At 47.0% G+C, this 15,279-nt stretch overlaps 1 protein-coding gene and 1 long non-coding RNA gene across 9 annotated transcripts in view; one reads left to right on the forward strand and one right to left on the reverse strand.

Moving 5' to 3' along the window:
- Positions 1 to 4,892: 4,892 nt before the first annotated feature.
- On the reverse strand, positions 4,893 to 15,209 carry LOC110082646 (uncharacterized). The gene is made up of 2 exons (XR_012083756.2): positions 14,944 to 15,209; positions 4,893 to 5,142 (listed from the first exon to the last, which is right to left on the reverse strand). It is a non-coding gene; the product is annotated as an uncharacterized LOC110082646 (long non-coding RNA).
- Positions 13,008 to 15,279, forward strand: part of ADGRL1 (adhesion G protein-coupled receptor L1) — a 176,280-nt gene continuing 174,008 nt past the window's right edge. For 7 of the 8 annotated variants that reach the window (XM_078385866.1, XM_078385868.1, XM_078385867.1 and 4 more), the window contains exon 1: positions 13,008 to 13,620. The gene's annotated coding sequence lies outside the window, so the exon portion shown is untranslated. The remainder of the gene's footprint in view (positions 13,621 to 15,279) is intronic. The other variant, XM_078385869.1, reaches the window with a different exon arrangement.

The raw sequence follows: 15,279 nt of genomic DNA on the forward strand, positions 1-15,279 counted from the left end.
GCCCGTCTATCCTCAGCTGAGTCCCAGCTGCAGGTTTCATACCTTGTAAAGCTCAATTCTTTTTGCCCACATGGCCATGAGGAATTCCAGCTAGGACTGAAAACCAGAGCTGGGAAAAAATTACTTTTTTTAATGACTCCCCAAATCTTTCAGTTATGATAAAATCATCATGTCCTCTCCTATAAGGCAGGTCAGCTGAGAGAGCGAGAGCGAGCGTCTAGGCCACCTCTCATCAGTGGCCTAGTGAGGACAGTCCCTGCCGCACACTTAGTACACCATCCTGTTGACTCTGTGGGACCTGGGAGGTCTAGGCTGTGATTTCCACTGAGCGGTTAAACTTGCTAAGAGGCCAGTGGGGTCCACCACTTTCTCTCACATCTGACCCAACTGACAGGGGTCTTGTAAGGATAAAGTGAAGAGGAGGGGAAGCCATGGATACCACCATGACCTCATGGGAGGAATAGTGGGATTGAGATGAAACAATTATGTAATAAATGTAACAACTGAAAGAATAATTCACAGATACTGTAGACCTGCAGAGTTCGGCTTCTCTGCCGGTCTACCAACATTCATACCACATGTACACCTTTTGGAGGCTCACAGCTTGTTCTTCAAGATTCTCGTCATGATTGATATGTTTAATTTGATTTCTTATATTGGTATTTGTGAATTTTATGTCATATGTTATTTCATTAGGTTGTGAACCGCCCAGAGTGGCTTTGGTAGCCAGATGGATGGTATAAAAATTGAATGAATGAATATTAATCCTCTATCTCCCTTTCTGCTCCTCTCTTCCTCTTCAACCCAATATATAAACTGCCGTGATTCTACAAAGACCGTCCCATGGCATGATCTGTGCATTCTTTAGCTAGACTTTCTCTCCCCCGATTTCCCAGATTACTTGCTGGTGTAGGTAGCAGTTCTGTAACAATTTCCATAGGTTGCACTGGATTTCTTAGGATCTCTTGCCAGCAGCACCTCTTCTCAGTGCTCATCTTTCTACAGTAGGCCAACATGCCACGTCGATAATTTCCAGTACTGTATTCAGAGTTTGTAATTAGCCAATGAAAGAAATGTTAATCCAAAATAATTTGATTTTTTGATTATCAGTAAATTGACTGATAAAATTGAACTAAATATGAATATTATCTATCTATCTATCTATCTATCTATCTATCTATCTATCTATCTATCTATCTATCTATCTATCTATCTATCTATCTATCTATCTATCTATCTATCTATCTATCTATCTATCTATCTATCTATCTATCTATCTAATCTATATACTTACACACATTTATATCTACATAGTAAGTTACACTGTGTTGAAGAGCATGCATCAAGTACTTGGTACTAGATCTCAAAGATTAAGAATTTAGTGGCACCTTATTTTTTAAAAGTGTTGCATTTCAGGACAGAGCAAGCAAGAATTTACGAATATGTGAATAGCGCCAGCATGATGCTGAAGTCCATGAGAGAAAAAACGTGTGGTAATGATCTGGGAACACTCATTGCCACCTGTCTTAAGCAACAGACTCATCTGATGCAGAATATTATTTTTGGTGCTTCAGCAATTTGGTGAAGGGGAAATGAATGCTCTTTGTCATTTGTTTAGAATAACAGAATGATGAATTTGGAAGGGGCCTATAAGGCCAACAAGTCCAACCCTTGCTCAATGCAGGAATACAAATCAAAGGATATCTGCCAGGGGGTTGTCTAAATTTCTCTCCCTCCCTTGGCCTAAATGAAATTATCTGAGCTTCAAAAAGGCAGGGGAAAAATGGGGGGGGGGCATATTGCCTGACAGTCCTCTAAGACAGTGGTCCCCAACCTTGGGCCTCCAGATGTTCTTGGACCACAACTCCCAGAAACCTTCACCACCACCTCTGCTGGCCAGGATTTCTGGGAGTTGAAGTCCAAGAACATCTGGAGGCCCAAGGCTGGGGACCACTGCTCTAAGAGATGGGCCATAAACTCCCAACTTCTAGCTAAGGAGGAGCTTGAAACCAACTTGCATACTGCAGCTCTCTCCATCTAAGAAGCGAACCTGGCTTCAACATCATCAGCCATGTGAATTTGGGACATTAATAACACCATATAAGTTTGGAACGCAACAATAACTTGATGCACAGCCTTGAAGAAGATGAATTATCATTGAAAGCTCACTGGTTGTTTTTCATATATAGCACCTCTTCCTGTATTTGTAAATTTCTCTTGAATGTCTCCAGTGTTGGAGCACTCGCCAACTCCCGAGGTAACTGGTTCCATTGTTGTACTGCTCTAACAGTTAGGAAGTTTTTCCTGATATTCAACTGAATTCTGGCTTCCTGTAACTTGAGCCCATTGCTGTGCATCCTGCACTCAACGATGATTGAGAATAGATCCTGCCCCTCCTCTGTATGGCAGCCTTTCAAGTATTTGAACAGTACTGTCATATTTTCCCTCAGTCTTGTCTCAAGGCTAAACATGCCAAGTTCCTTCAGTCTTTCCGCACAGAGTTTGGTTCCCATTCCCCTGATCATTCTTGTTGCCCTCCTCTGAACTTGTACCAATCTGTTGCCATCCTTCTTAAAGTGTGGTATACAACATTGGACACAGTACTCAAGATGAAGCCTAACCAGTGCTGAATAGAGGGGATCTAGTATCTCACAGGATTTGGAGACTATACTTCTGTTAAATAGCATTTTCCTTTTTTGTAGCCACATCACATTGTTGGCTTACATTCAGCTTGTGGTTTATGGCAATTCCAAGATCCTTCTTGCTCGTAGTATTGCTGAGCCAGGTATCCCCCATCTTGTAACGGTGCACTTGGTTTCTTTTTCCTAGCTGCAGTACTTTCCACTTATCCCTGTTGATTTTCATTCTGTTGTTTTCAGCCCAGTGCTCAAGCTATCCAGATCATTTTGAATTTTGCTTCTGTCTTCCAGGGTATTAGCTATTCCACCTAATGTTGTGTCATCCCCAAATCTGATTAGCATACCCTGTATCCCCTGATCCAGGTCACTAATAAAAATGTGGAAGAGCACAGGGCCCAGGACTGAGCCCTGGGGTACCCTGCTTGTTAACATCTTAAGAGCATTAAAACCTACAGTAGTGTTGTTGGGGAATGAAGGAAGAGTAAAAGCACGATGGAATAACCTTTGGCAAGAACCAGCACATCAGTACATTCTCTGCTGTGCAGGGGGAATGGGGATTAGGAAAAATGGCAAGTAGACACAGCCAACACATCCTGCCAATAACTTATTCCCTTCTGTGGCAGGGGCATATTTACTCACATTGGCCTTAACCCTCAGCGCACTTTGCCTGATGTTCTCCAACGCAGGGAAGGCTTTGATAGCCAACCTAATTGGTCAAAGCAGCTGGAGGTTTGCTGTCTCCTTGCCACTACAACAGAAGCTGTTCAAATGTTCCTCCAGCATGGATCTTACTGGGTTGCAGAAGCAGCTTTTGGATTCCATGGGTAAATTTCCCTGGCTAACCTTAGCAGGTGGATCTCAGGAGGAAAGTGGTTAGCTGAAATCTGTAGTATGTCACACAAATCCTTTCCCGACCCAAAGCAATGTGTGCAGCACCTTCCAGATGAACTCCACATACAGCACTTGTCCATCTTTCTCCCGTCCTCTCTCCAGATTAAGAGTACATATGTGTTCCATTCCCCACCTCCAACAAACCTGATATTTATTCTGGGAAATACTCACATAGAAAGATTGATTCACCAAGACTATGTAACCATGACTTAGCCTAGATCTTTAGAGGACAAAGTGTATTATGTGAGCATTTCAGAGTCATTAAAAAAAAACCAAAATGAATTTCTAACCCTTATGGCAGCAGCAACACACACACACACAAAAGCTTGAAAAGGTGAATCCAAATGACACAAAAAAGAGGACTGGTTTGGGGGCAAAACTGGGGTGGATTAATAAAAATTGAACGGGAGAGGGAAAAAGTCTTGGCCTCCAGCAAGCGGGAAACAAAAACTGGAGTGGTTTTCTTTTGATGGGAATGAACAATGCTAAATAAAAAAAAGCAAAACAGATCCATTCAGGCTAGCGAGAAGAAAGAAGTCACATTGTGCAAGCCTTTACATGTTTAATTATAAGTAAATCCCATTGAATTCAGCCGGGCTTACTCAGATGTAAATCAGCATGGGATTGCAACCTTTCAATGCGTTATTTTCAACTATTTCCATTTAGAAAGCTTGTAAGAGAGATTGGCTGTCTGATCTTTCTGATATTCTGGTTATTAGATGGAACATTTAAAGAAAAGATTCTCTCTCTCTCTCTTGCCTGACAAGTGCACGTGGGCTGGGTTCAATGGGCTTGATGAACACAAAGCACAGTCTTGGAATGCCAGATTCAGTTTCCATATGCCATGTCTTTGTAGAGGTTTGCAGAGACTTCTAAAGCAGATAAGCCCTGATTAGAAAGAGAAATAAAATGCCTTGGTGGCAGGAAGAAAAAAATAATGTCTTCTTCAGGTAGGACTGCAACAGGTCGAAATGGCCCTATGTCATGTTGAGGGAGGGCGGGAGGGGGTAGTGAGGAGGATGGAATATTTCTCTGTTCACCCAGGTGCAGCCATGGATCCAGCAGACAGGGACCTCAGCCTGAATTTTTTTGGGGGGGGGGAGAGAGAATGACTTCTCCTGCCTCATCCAAAGCCACCAGTACTTCAACTACAAATCACCACATTCCTTACAACTCATTTACATGAGCCAGAGCTTATCCCCTCAGAAACCGCTTTGTCCTTTCCTTGCCTCCTAATTTTGCACTGCTACATACAAGGGCTGGGGAACCTGTAAGCCCTCCAGGTGCGACTGTGCTCTGTCACCCACCAGTTTCAAACTGTACAGTAAATGGTCAAGAATAATGGGCCCTGGAGTTCAACTGTTATTTTCAGGCTCTTTACTTAGGAAAAGCTACTAAAATGGGGCGCCAAGGTGGGGAGAGGCATGGCTCAGATGCGGAACTCATGGCTTGAGTGTAAACTCCATCCTTAATATCTTCAGGTAAAGCAGCAAAACCAACAGCATTGTGGCACGTTAAGATGAGCAAGTTTTATGTCGCTTGAGGTTTTGTGGACTGCAGCCACGTCTTCACATGCATGGAGTTGCAGCATCAGTAGACACCTATTTATACACTGTGGGAGGAGAGAAGGCAATAAACAGCATGAAATTCAGGGTCATTTAACAATCTTTCTGATATGAAGAATACAGATCTTAATGGTGACTCCTCAAAGACCATTGACTGGTGACAAGTATTTCCAAGCAGAGATAACAAGCTGTCTCCTGGCACCTTAAAAACTTGTAAGTTCTTTTTGCCATAAGCTTTTCTGGACTGCAGCCCACTTCTTCAGATGCATCTTGATAATGAATTGTCATGCTTTACTGTGCTAACAATAACGAATAGTCAGACTTTAACACATCGGAAGGCTCCTGGTTATTTTCACTGCAACAGATTAATATGTTTAGCTGCTTAAAAAATCCAAACATAGATACCATTTTTATTAGAAGGGGGGGTGGAGAGAGTGTGTATAGATGCCTGTTCACTGAGGCCATACTCCATGCATCTGACAAAGCAGGCTGCAGCCCACAAAAGCTTATGCTAAAACAAAACATATTAGCCTTCAAGGTGATGCAAGAATCTAAGCTGCACTGATGCACCTACTCCTTTACCTGAATCTTCAGGTAAAATAACACAGGAAGCTGGGATAAAGGTACAGTATCTGCCAAACAGCTGCTAATTGGTACGTCAGATAGTTTTCCTCACCTATCACCTGGACTGGAGCTTCCCTCTATCCACTTTATCCAACCACTGCATAATTTTATACGTCTCAGTCATGTCCCCCCTCAGGCGCCTTTTCTCTAGACTAAAGAGCCCCAAACGCTGTAGCCTTTCCTCATAAGGAAAGTGTCCCAGCCCAGTCATCATTTTAGTCGCTCTCTCCTGCACCTTTTCCAGTTCCACAATGTCTTTTTTGAGGTGCAGCGACCAGAACTGTATGCAATACTCCAGGTGTGGCCTTACCAGCATTTTGTACAATGGCATTATAATGCTGGCTGTTTTATTTTCAATCCCCCTTTTTAATGACCCCTAGCATGGAACTGGCCTTCTTCATTGCCACTGCACACTGAGTTGACACTTCCTTCAAGCTGTCCACCAGTACACTAAGATCTCTTTCCTGATCCATCACGGACAGCTCAGAACCCATTAACTGATAACTAAAGTTTTGATTTTTTGCCGCAGTGTGCATTACTTTACATTTTCTTATCTTGAAACGCATTTGCCATTTTGCCGCCAATTCTCCTAGTTTATAGAGATCCTTCTGGAGCTCTTCACAATCCCTTCTGGTCTTCACCACCCAGAAAAGTTTCATGTCATCTGGAACTTGGCCACTTCATTGCTTATCCCTGTCTCCAGGTCATTTATGAACAGGTTAGAAAAACACCAGTCCCAGGACAGATCCTTGGGGCACACCACCCTTCACTTCTCTCCATTGTGAAAATTGCCCATTGACACCTACTCTCTGTTTCCTGGTTCTCAACCAATTCTCAATCCATAAGATGACCTGCCCTCTTATACTCTGACTGTGGAGATTTCTCAGCAGCCTTTGGTGAGGGACTGCGTCAAACGCCTTCGGAAAATCCAGACAGACAATATCCACTGATTCACCCACATCCACATGCCTGTTGACCTTTGCAAAGAATTCTAAAAGGTTTGTGAGGCAAGACTTCCCCTTACAGAAGCCCTGCTGATCTTTCCCTCAGCAGGGCTTGTTCTTCTATGTGTTTTAAGATTTTATCTTGGATGAGGCTTTCCACCATCTTCCCTGGAACAGATGTTAGGCTAATCAGCCTGTAGTTTCCTGGGTCCCCCCTCCTTCCCTTTTTAAAGATTTTGCGTGACATGTGCCGTCCTCCAGTGCTGCGGTCATTTTAAGGGACAAGTTCTATATTTTAGTTAAGAGATCAGCAACTTCATTTCTCAGTTCCTTACTAACCCTTGGGTGGATGCCATCTGGGCCGGGTAACTTATTGATCTTCAATTTATCAATTAGGTCTAAAACATCCTCTCTTTTGACCTGCATCTGATTTAATTCATTAGTCAGGAGGGGCCATTCGGGCAGCGGAATCTGCCCAAGGTCTTCTGTTGTGAAGACAGATCCAAAGAACTCATTTAATTTCTCTGCCATCTCCAAGTATCCCCCCCTCCCTCCCCTTTCCCACCATCCAGAGGGTCAACCACCTCTCTGGCTGATTTCCTGGTTCTAGCATATTTAAAGGAGCTTTTATTATTCCTCTTTCTATTGCTGGCCATACGTGCCATCATAAAAGAGATGATCTATACAACAGCAGAGGTGAGGCTTCCCCTTTGCACTCAGAGGTTACTACTGCATCCCTCTCCCTGTGAGAGCTCTAGGGGTATAGGAACCCAGCCCCTTATGGCATCCACAAAACCACTGAAGGGTCCAGGATGTAGTGTTCCTTGAGACAAATGCTGGGATACTTCCCCCTCCTGTGCTCTACATGCAGAAGCAGACCAGACTGACCAGTGAATTGTGAAGCTGGCTATGGATCAGCATCTTCTGCTACACGTGACGGCCACAGACTAGCTTAGGTGATAGAAAGCAGGGAAACCTGCATCACTCCTCCAGTACTTGGGACTGGGTGGAAAGCTGCTGCTCCTTATGTGTGTATAACAGCAATCTATTTTTGCCAACAACTCTGTATATTGTTTAGTCGTTAAGTCATGCCTGATCCTTCGTGACACCATGGACCAGAGCATGGCAGGCCCTCCTGTCTTCCACTGCCTCCCGGAGGTGGGTCAAAGTCATGTTGGTAGCTTCGATGACACTGTCCAACCATTTCATCCTCTGTTGTCCCCTTCTACTCTTGCCTTCACACTTTCCCAACATCAGGATCTTTTAGGGAGTCCTCTCTTCTCATGAGATGCCCAATCAGTTGTTCCATATCCAGTTCTAATGTTGCTTCCTGTCTCACGTATAGGTTTCTCAGGAGATAGATAAGGTGGTCAGGCACTCCCATTTCTTTAAGGTTTGCCATAGTTTGCTGTGGTCCACACAGTCAAAGGCTTTTGCATAGTCATTGAAACAGATGTTTTTCTGGAACTCTCTGGCTTTCTCCATAATCCAGCGCATGTTAGCAATTTGGTCTCTAGTTCCTCTGCCCCTTCGAAAACCAGCTTGTACTTCTGGGAGTTCTCAGTCCACATATTGCTGAAGCCTACCTTGTAGGATTTTGAGCATAACCTTGCTAGTGTGTGTGAAATGAGTGCAATTCTACAGTAGTTGGAGCATTCTTTGGGACTGCCCTTCTTTGGGATTTGGATGTAGGCTGATATTTTCCAACCCTCTGGCCACTCCTGAGTTTTCCAAACTTGCTGGCATATTGAGTGTAGCACCTTAACAGAGTCATCTTTTAAGATTTAAAATAGTTCAACTGGAATGCCATCACCTCCACTGGCCTTGTTGTTAGCCATGCTTTCTAAGGCCCACTTGACTCCCTTCCCCCAGGATGTCTGGCTCAAGGTCAGCAACCACACTGTCTGGGTTGTCCAGGACATCCAGATCTTTCTGGTATAATTCCTCTGTGTATTCTTGCCACCTCTTCTTGACGTCTTCTGCTTCTGTGAGGTCCCCACCATTTTTGTCCTTTATCTTTTCCATCTTTACACAAAATGTTCCTTTAATAGCTCCAGTTTTCCTGAACAGATCTCTGGTTTTTCCCTTTCTATTATTTTCCTCTATTTCTTTGCACTGTTCATTTAAGAAGGCCCTCTTGTCCTTCCTTGCTATTCTTTGGAAGTCAGCATTCAATTTTCTGTAACTTTCCCTATCTCCCTTGCATTTTGTTTCCCTTCTCTTCTCTGCTATTTGTAAGGCTGCATTGGACAGCCATTTTGCTTTCTTGCATTTCCTTTTCTTTGGGATGGTTTTTGTTGCTGCCTCCTGTACAATGTTACGAGCCTCCATCCATAGTTCTTCAGGCACTCTGTCCACCAAATTGGGTTCCTTAAATCTTCACTTCCACTGTGTATATAAAGGGATTTGGTTTAGATTATACCTGACTTACTCAGTGGCTTTTCCTATTTTCTTCAGTTTAAGCTTGAGTTTTGCTATAAGAAGCTGATGATCAGAGCCACAATCAGCTCCAGGTCTTGTTTTTGCTGACTGTATAGAGCTTCCCCATCTTTGGTTGCAGAGAATATAATCAATCTGATTTCAGTATTGCCCATCTGGTGATGTCCATGTGTAGTTGCCTCTTGTGTTGTTGGAAAAGAGTGTTTGTGATGACCAGCTTGCTTTCTTGACAAAACTCTATTAGCCTTTGCCTTGCTTCGCTTTGAACTCTGAGGCCAAACTTTTCTGTTGTTCCTTTTATGTCTTGACTCCGTATTTTACCATTCCAATCCAATTTTACAATTCCAAACATGAGAAGAACATCTTTCTTTCATGTCATTTCTAGAAGGTGTTGTAAGTCTTCATAGAATTGTTCAGTTTCAGCCTTTTCAGCATTGGTGGTTGGTGCATAAATGTGGATTACTGTGATAATGAAAGGTCTGCCTTGGATTTGTATTGAAATTATTCTATCATTAGTGAGACTGTATCCCAGTACAGCTTTTCCCACTCTTTTGTTGACTATGAGGACTACTCCATTTCTTCTACGGGATTCTTGCCCACAATAGTAGATATGGTAATCGTCTGAATTGAATTCGCTCATTCCCATCCATTTTAGTTCACTGACACCCAGGATGTCAATATTTATTCTTGCCATCTCCTGTTTGACCACATCCAGCTTACCAAGGTTCATAGATCTTACATTCTAGGTTCCTATGCAGTATTTTTCTTTGCAACATTGGACTTTCCTTTCACTTCCAGGCGCATCCGCAGCTGAGTGTCCTTTCGGCTTTGGCCCAACCACTTCATTAGCTCTGGAGCTACTTGTACTTGTCCTCCGCTCTTCCTCAGTAGCATGTTGGACGCCTTCCGACCTGACGGGCTCATATTCCAGTATCATATCTTTTAGCCTTTTGTTTCCGTCCATGGAGTTTTCTTGGCAAAGATAGTGGAATGGTTTGCCAGTTCCTGCTCCAGGTGGATTACGTTTAGTTGGAACTCTCCACTATGACCTGTCTTGGGTGTCCCTGCATGGCATAGCCCATAGCTTCTTTGAATTACTCAAACCCCTTTGCCACGCTAAGGCAGCAATCCGTGAAGGGGTCCACATATTAGCACACTTTTATTCCCATTTTACAGAAGCCGAGCTGAGAATCAGCAACTTCAGGCCAGTGGGTGAGGCTTAATGGAACCAGAGTCTATCAAATCATTCACCTCATTTTATTGTATCATGTTGTATTTTAGATGATGTACTCTTGTACTTCTTACATTATTTTTGAACTGCAATCTGTGGCTTTAAACTATTGGAGAGATAAGGACAAAGCATTTATTTTCCCAGTTTCTTCATTTTTGCTGAATTTCTATTTTGACCAAAAAGCCCATCTGACTATATTGATTTCTTTGCTTATGGGTCTCAATTCTCTATATTACTGGGGCAAGTATTTTTTTTTTAGTGTAAAGAACGGAGTGAGGAATTCTAGATGCTATTGGACTGCAACTCTCATTAGCCCTAGCCAGCATGCCCAGTGGTTAAAAAGATAACAGGCTATGCAGTTCAGCATCATTGGCCAGGTCCCCTGTTCTCTGTTCCCAACATTCAACAGAGTTTGGTCATATCTTGCACGAAAGTATGATGGTGCTTTCTACTCAGGCAGCCCATTGGTATACTTTCTGCTGACTTAAAGCAGTTCCAGCAGAGGTATTTCATACTACAGTACTTCTTTCTTGATCTATGCGGAACTGAGTTTGCTGGTGACTCTGCAGCTACTTAGCTGCCATATACTGTACTGTATCCCTCAGCTGGTCTGAAGTACAGACGTTGTTATGGGTTTGTGAAATGTGTAAAGGGTATCCAGATAGTTCCATGCTCCAGAATGGCCAGGTGAACCTCGACGACCTTGTGCTGCGGTTCAGGGTGGGCATGCTGGTCTCCCACAATCGATACAAGCTCAGCATCAGCCTGTCTCCTGACATAGAACACCTTTGGATTTTGCCAGAACTGAACTGTATTTCCTTTCATCTAGTAGAACTCCAAACTTTTCCACTGACACCTAAGTACAAAACGAAATTGACAGGCAAGGAATGCTTTTACTAGGGCCAGCTGGCATCCAAGAAGGATATACAAGCTCTTGAATTCTCCAGTACTCCTCACTGGGTGAGATGGCCTATTGCGGTGGTTCCCAACCCTGGGCAACCCAGGTGTTCTTGGACTGAAACTCCCAGAAACCACAGCCAACACAGATGGTGGCGAAGGCTTCTGGGAAATGCAGTCCAAGAATTCCTGGGTTATTCAAGGTTGAAAACCACTGGCTTATTGGATTCTGAACTTTGCTCCCCTCTGTCAGACTAACTTTCGGTTTTAGGGGCGGAAAACCCTGACTCAAAATGTATTTGTTCTCTGCTAGTAGTTGCCCCGCAATATGGCACATGAAACAATCCAGGGTTTCCTTTGCCTCAGCTTCGCATTTACACTTCCACAGCTTGGCATTTGATTCCTCCTGCCAACTATACAGGTGTTTCTGCTTATCCGGCAGAGACAACGGATTCCAGGCCAGATTTTGCCTCCCTCCTCATGCCAGGCGAGTGCATTAGCCAGCGTGCCCTCCCAGTCCAACTCGGGTGTACCCATTCCTTAGGACGAGCTAGGAGAATCGATCTCTCACTTCCTGGGCCCCGTGAAATCCCGTCCTTCCCTCTCCTCTTTATCAACCCGTCTCCCGCCAATTTGGGAGGTCTCGCGTTGGGGCGCTCAGCTTGTTGGTCTTAATCCCCCGCTCACACCTGGGCCGTTTTGCCCTCGCCACGAGATGCAGCCCTCGGTTCTGAAGCCCAATTTCCCCTCGCCTCCTTTCCAGGTTCTCTCGTCGCCATGCCTTCCCCGCGCCCGCGAAGTGTTTGGTTTCCCCTTCCCGTCTCGTTTTATGCCGCCTCAGCCCCGCACCTTCTTTTCCTTCCATTTCCACTCTCCATACTTCCCCCCCCCCTCAACTTCTCGAGTCCACCGGGGAGATTTCGGCTTGCCTCCCTGTCCGTTCCCCGGTCCCCAATCCGCTCATCCGCTCCAGATTTTCCTTCCTGTATGGCACCACGCGTGCCTCCCAGGTGTATCCGTCCCTTCTCGAATCCGAGCCGTCTTTTCCCTCCTGCCTCCGCCAGCCCTGAATGGCACAGAGGCTGCCTCGTCGCCGCGGCTCCCCGGTCCCTGGTGTGCAAAGCAAGCAGCGAGAGCTTCCCTCTGAGCATCCTTGCTGGAGGTTCCTGGCTTTGCGGCCAAGGCTCAAGCGGAGAGGGCGCCGGGAGGGACTCGGGGGCTCGCTGCTGTGTGATCGCCTCTAGCCAGACTCTTCCCCCCCCCGCCTCCAACCCCGACCTCCCGCCTACGTCGCCTTTCCTTCCTTCCTTTCTTCCTTCCCCCCTTCAGTCACCTTCCTTCGCATCCCCTTCGCCGCCACCTCGCCTTGCCCGGTGGAGTCTGCCGGGAGGGGGCGTTCGCAGCAAGGAAGAGAGCGCGCGAGAGCGCGATCCTTGGCGAGAAGGGGTCCCCGGCAGGCAACGGGAGCTCTCACGCCATGGGGAGAGACGGGGGGCCGCTGGGAAGCTAGGGATTGCAAGGCGGGGCTGGGCGGCGGGTGGGGGAGGCTAGAGGCCCGTGCATCCCGGAGCACCAAGCCCCCGATCGTCCCTGGCCGGTCGGTGTCGACGGTGAGCGCGAGTGTGCCTGTTTCTGTGTACCGATTGCGGGGCGTGGGGGGGGGAGGCGAATAGCGGAGGAGGAGGAAGGGAGACGAGTAGAGCAGGCAGACGGAGCCCCCACCCCGCCGCCGCCGCCGCCGCCAGTGCGCGCCCTCCTGCATATCTGTGTGATTGGGGGGTGGGGGTGGATCTTCGTTTTCTTGCCTCCACCGTCTCCAAAATGCCCGGACTGCTGGATAGATATATTTTAAGATTTCCTTTCCTATTGCTAAGCGAGGCGGTTCGCCTGCTGGAGGCGTCCGCCAGTGACATCTCATCAGGGGAAGGAGGGCTTTGATTCGGCCCCTTCTTTTTCTCTCTCTCCCTCCCTTCCTTTCGTTCCTTCTCTTCCTCCCCCTCCTTCTGGTGTTGTGGGAGGGGGTGGCTGCAAACAAATAACAACAGAAATAGGGATCGTACCTGATTTATAGCCGACATCCCCTGCTTTCTCGCCCCTCCCCCCCACTTTTACTCGTCCCCCCCCCCGGCCAAAACAATCCGAAATCAGGACGCGATGTTTTGAGTGTGTGCGCGCGTGTGTGTCTCTCTGTGTGTGCGCGCCCCCCTCCACGTTTCTCTGAAATTGACGCCCCAAGGGGGAGCGATCGGAAGAAGATCGAGATCGCGCATCACGCATCCGATTGCCTCGTGTTTCCTAATACCTGCGGGGGCTCGAGCCCTGCCGTCCTGGCGGCAGGATGGTTTAGGGATCCCTGAATGGAGGAACCCGAAAGGACTGGATCACAGAAGGTAAGAACGAGGGTCGATTCTGAGAACATTACGTCTTGGGGCGGCGGGGGGGGAGGGCGGTGGATGTGCTGGGGAGTGAGCTGCTAATACTTCTCTGCCCCCCCTCCTTTTCTTTCTTTTTTTTTTAAATCGATGACCCTGTTGGCCTCCGACGTCTGATAAAATGTGGACAGCGAGCTTTTGTGGAGGGGTGGGCTGAAGGATTTAGGCAGGGTTTTCTGTGGGAGAGAATACAACATTATTCTTGTTATTATTTATTATGATGCCGAGTTTCCCTCGCCTTGAGCTCCGTCCCCCGTCCCCGTCCCCCCGTTTCCCTCGGTGGTTTGGGTACTGCTGGACTTAATGTTTGGTTCGCGTCTCTCGCAGACAGGCTTTCTTTGCGCCACTGAGACTTGAACGGGGGAGGGGGGGTGTTACTGGCTGGACTCCGAGGCTAGGAGGATAAGAGATCATTTCCTCCTCCCCCCCTCCCAATATCCACGCTCCATTTTTCTCCCCCCAGAGATTTTGTGATCAGGCAGAAAGGGGGTCGATAAACGAGGGTCCCTGTCTCCGCTTAAGGATGGTGGCGGCCGCCTGCCCTCCGTTCTGTCTCTGCGTGTGCCCAAGACAAAGCCATCTGCAAAAAAAATACCCTGCCCCTCGCCGCCGTTACTGCGGTATTTCCCCCCCCCCTCCCAGATTTTGTATATATGTGGCGGGGAGGTGGGTGGGAGGAAGAGAAAGAAAAATTACCCTCAGAATACCGTAATGCACAAAGAGGAGGGCAGGGCTGTTTCTGGAGATCTTGTCTCCGGGCTTATCCTTGTCCTCCGTCCATCCATCCCGCCCCCGCCCCAAACTGTGGTGAATTTTGCTGCAGGAAAAAAATATATATCCGGAACCAGTATAAGATCGCGGCGGCTGCCCCTTCGTCTCCTGTAAGGATCACTCACTACCATTACCAGCAGCACCAAATTTCCTTGATACGTGTCTTTATGTAACAGGCAGGCTTTAGAGGAGGAGGTGGCGGCGGCGGCGGGCGCAGAAACGCGCGCAAATCTTTTTTTTTTTCCCCCCACGTACAATTTCAAGATGGGAGGAGGATGCTGGCAGAATGGTTAATCAGGGAAGGAGCAGGCGGGCAGGCGGACCGACCGACCGGCGGATGCGGGGCGCGGGGGGGGGGGGGGCGCGCGCGCGCTTGTTGTGATGGCTCTGGGCTGTGCCATCCACCACCCTCGATGCCCACCCCGCCCCCGCGGCCGAGCGTATCGCTCTGGAGGCGGGCTGATGTGTCCCTTACTTCACCTCAGGCCGGGCCCTTCGGAAGCAACCTACCTTTGGGGGATGGCTCGTGGTCTTGGAAATGGAGCTGCGAGTCTGATCCTGGAGCGGCTGGAGCCTCATCCTGCTCAGCCCTCCCTCCTTCCCTCACTAGGAAGGACCCACTTCGAATCAAAGATAATGCGTGCCTGTATAATATCTCCCGATTTTCGTTGACCCACATGAAGGGTGGGAAGAGGGGGCAGTCTAGAGGGAAGCAACTATACATCCTTATATTACGGCAACCACAGCTTTAATACCCTTCTTCCATCTCCCCTTCCATTAGATCTGAGCATTGGTTACTCTCATTTCTGCCCTCCCCCCCCTTTTGAGTCTTCCACTGAATTTAAA

This window comes from Pogona vitticeps, chromosome 2 (genome assembly GCF_051106095.1).
Source record: "Pogona vitticeps strain Pit_001003342236 chromosome 2, PviZW2.1, whole genome shotgun sequence".
Lineage (NCBI taxonomy): Eukaryota > Metazoa > Chordata > Lepidosauria > Squamata > Agamidae > Pogona > Pogona vitticeps.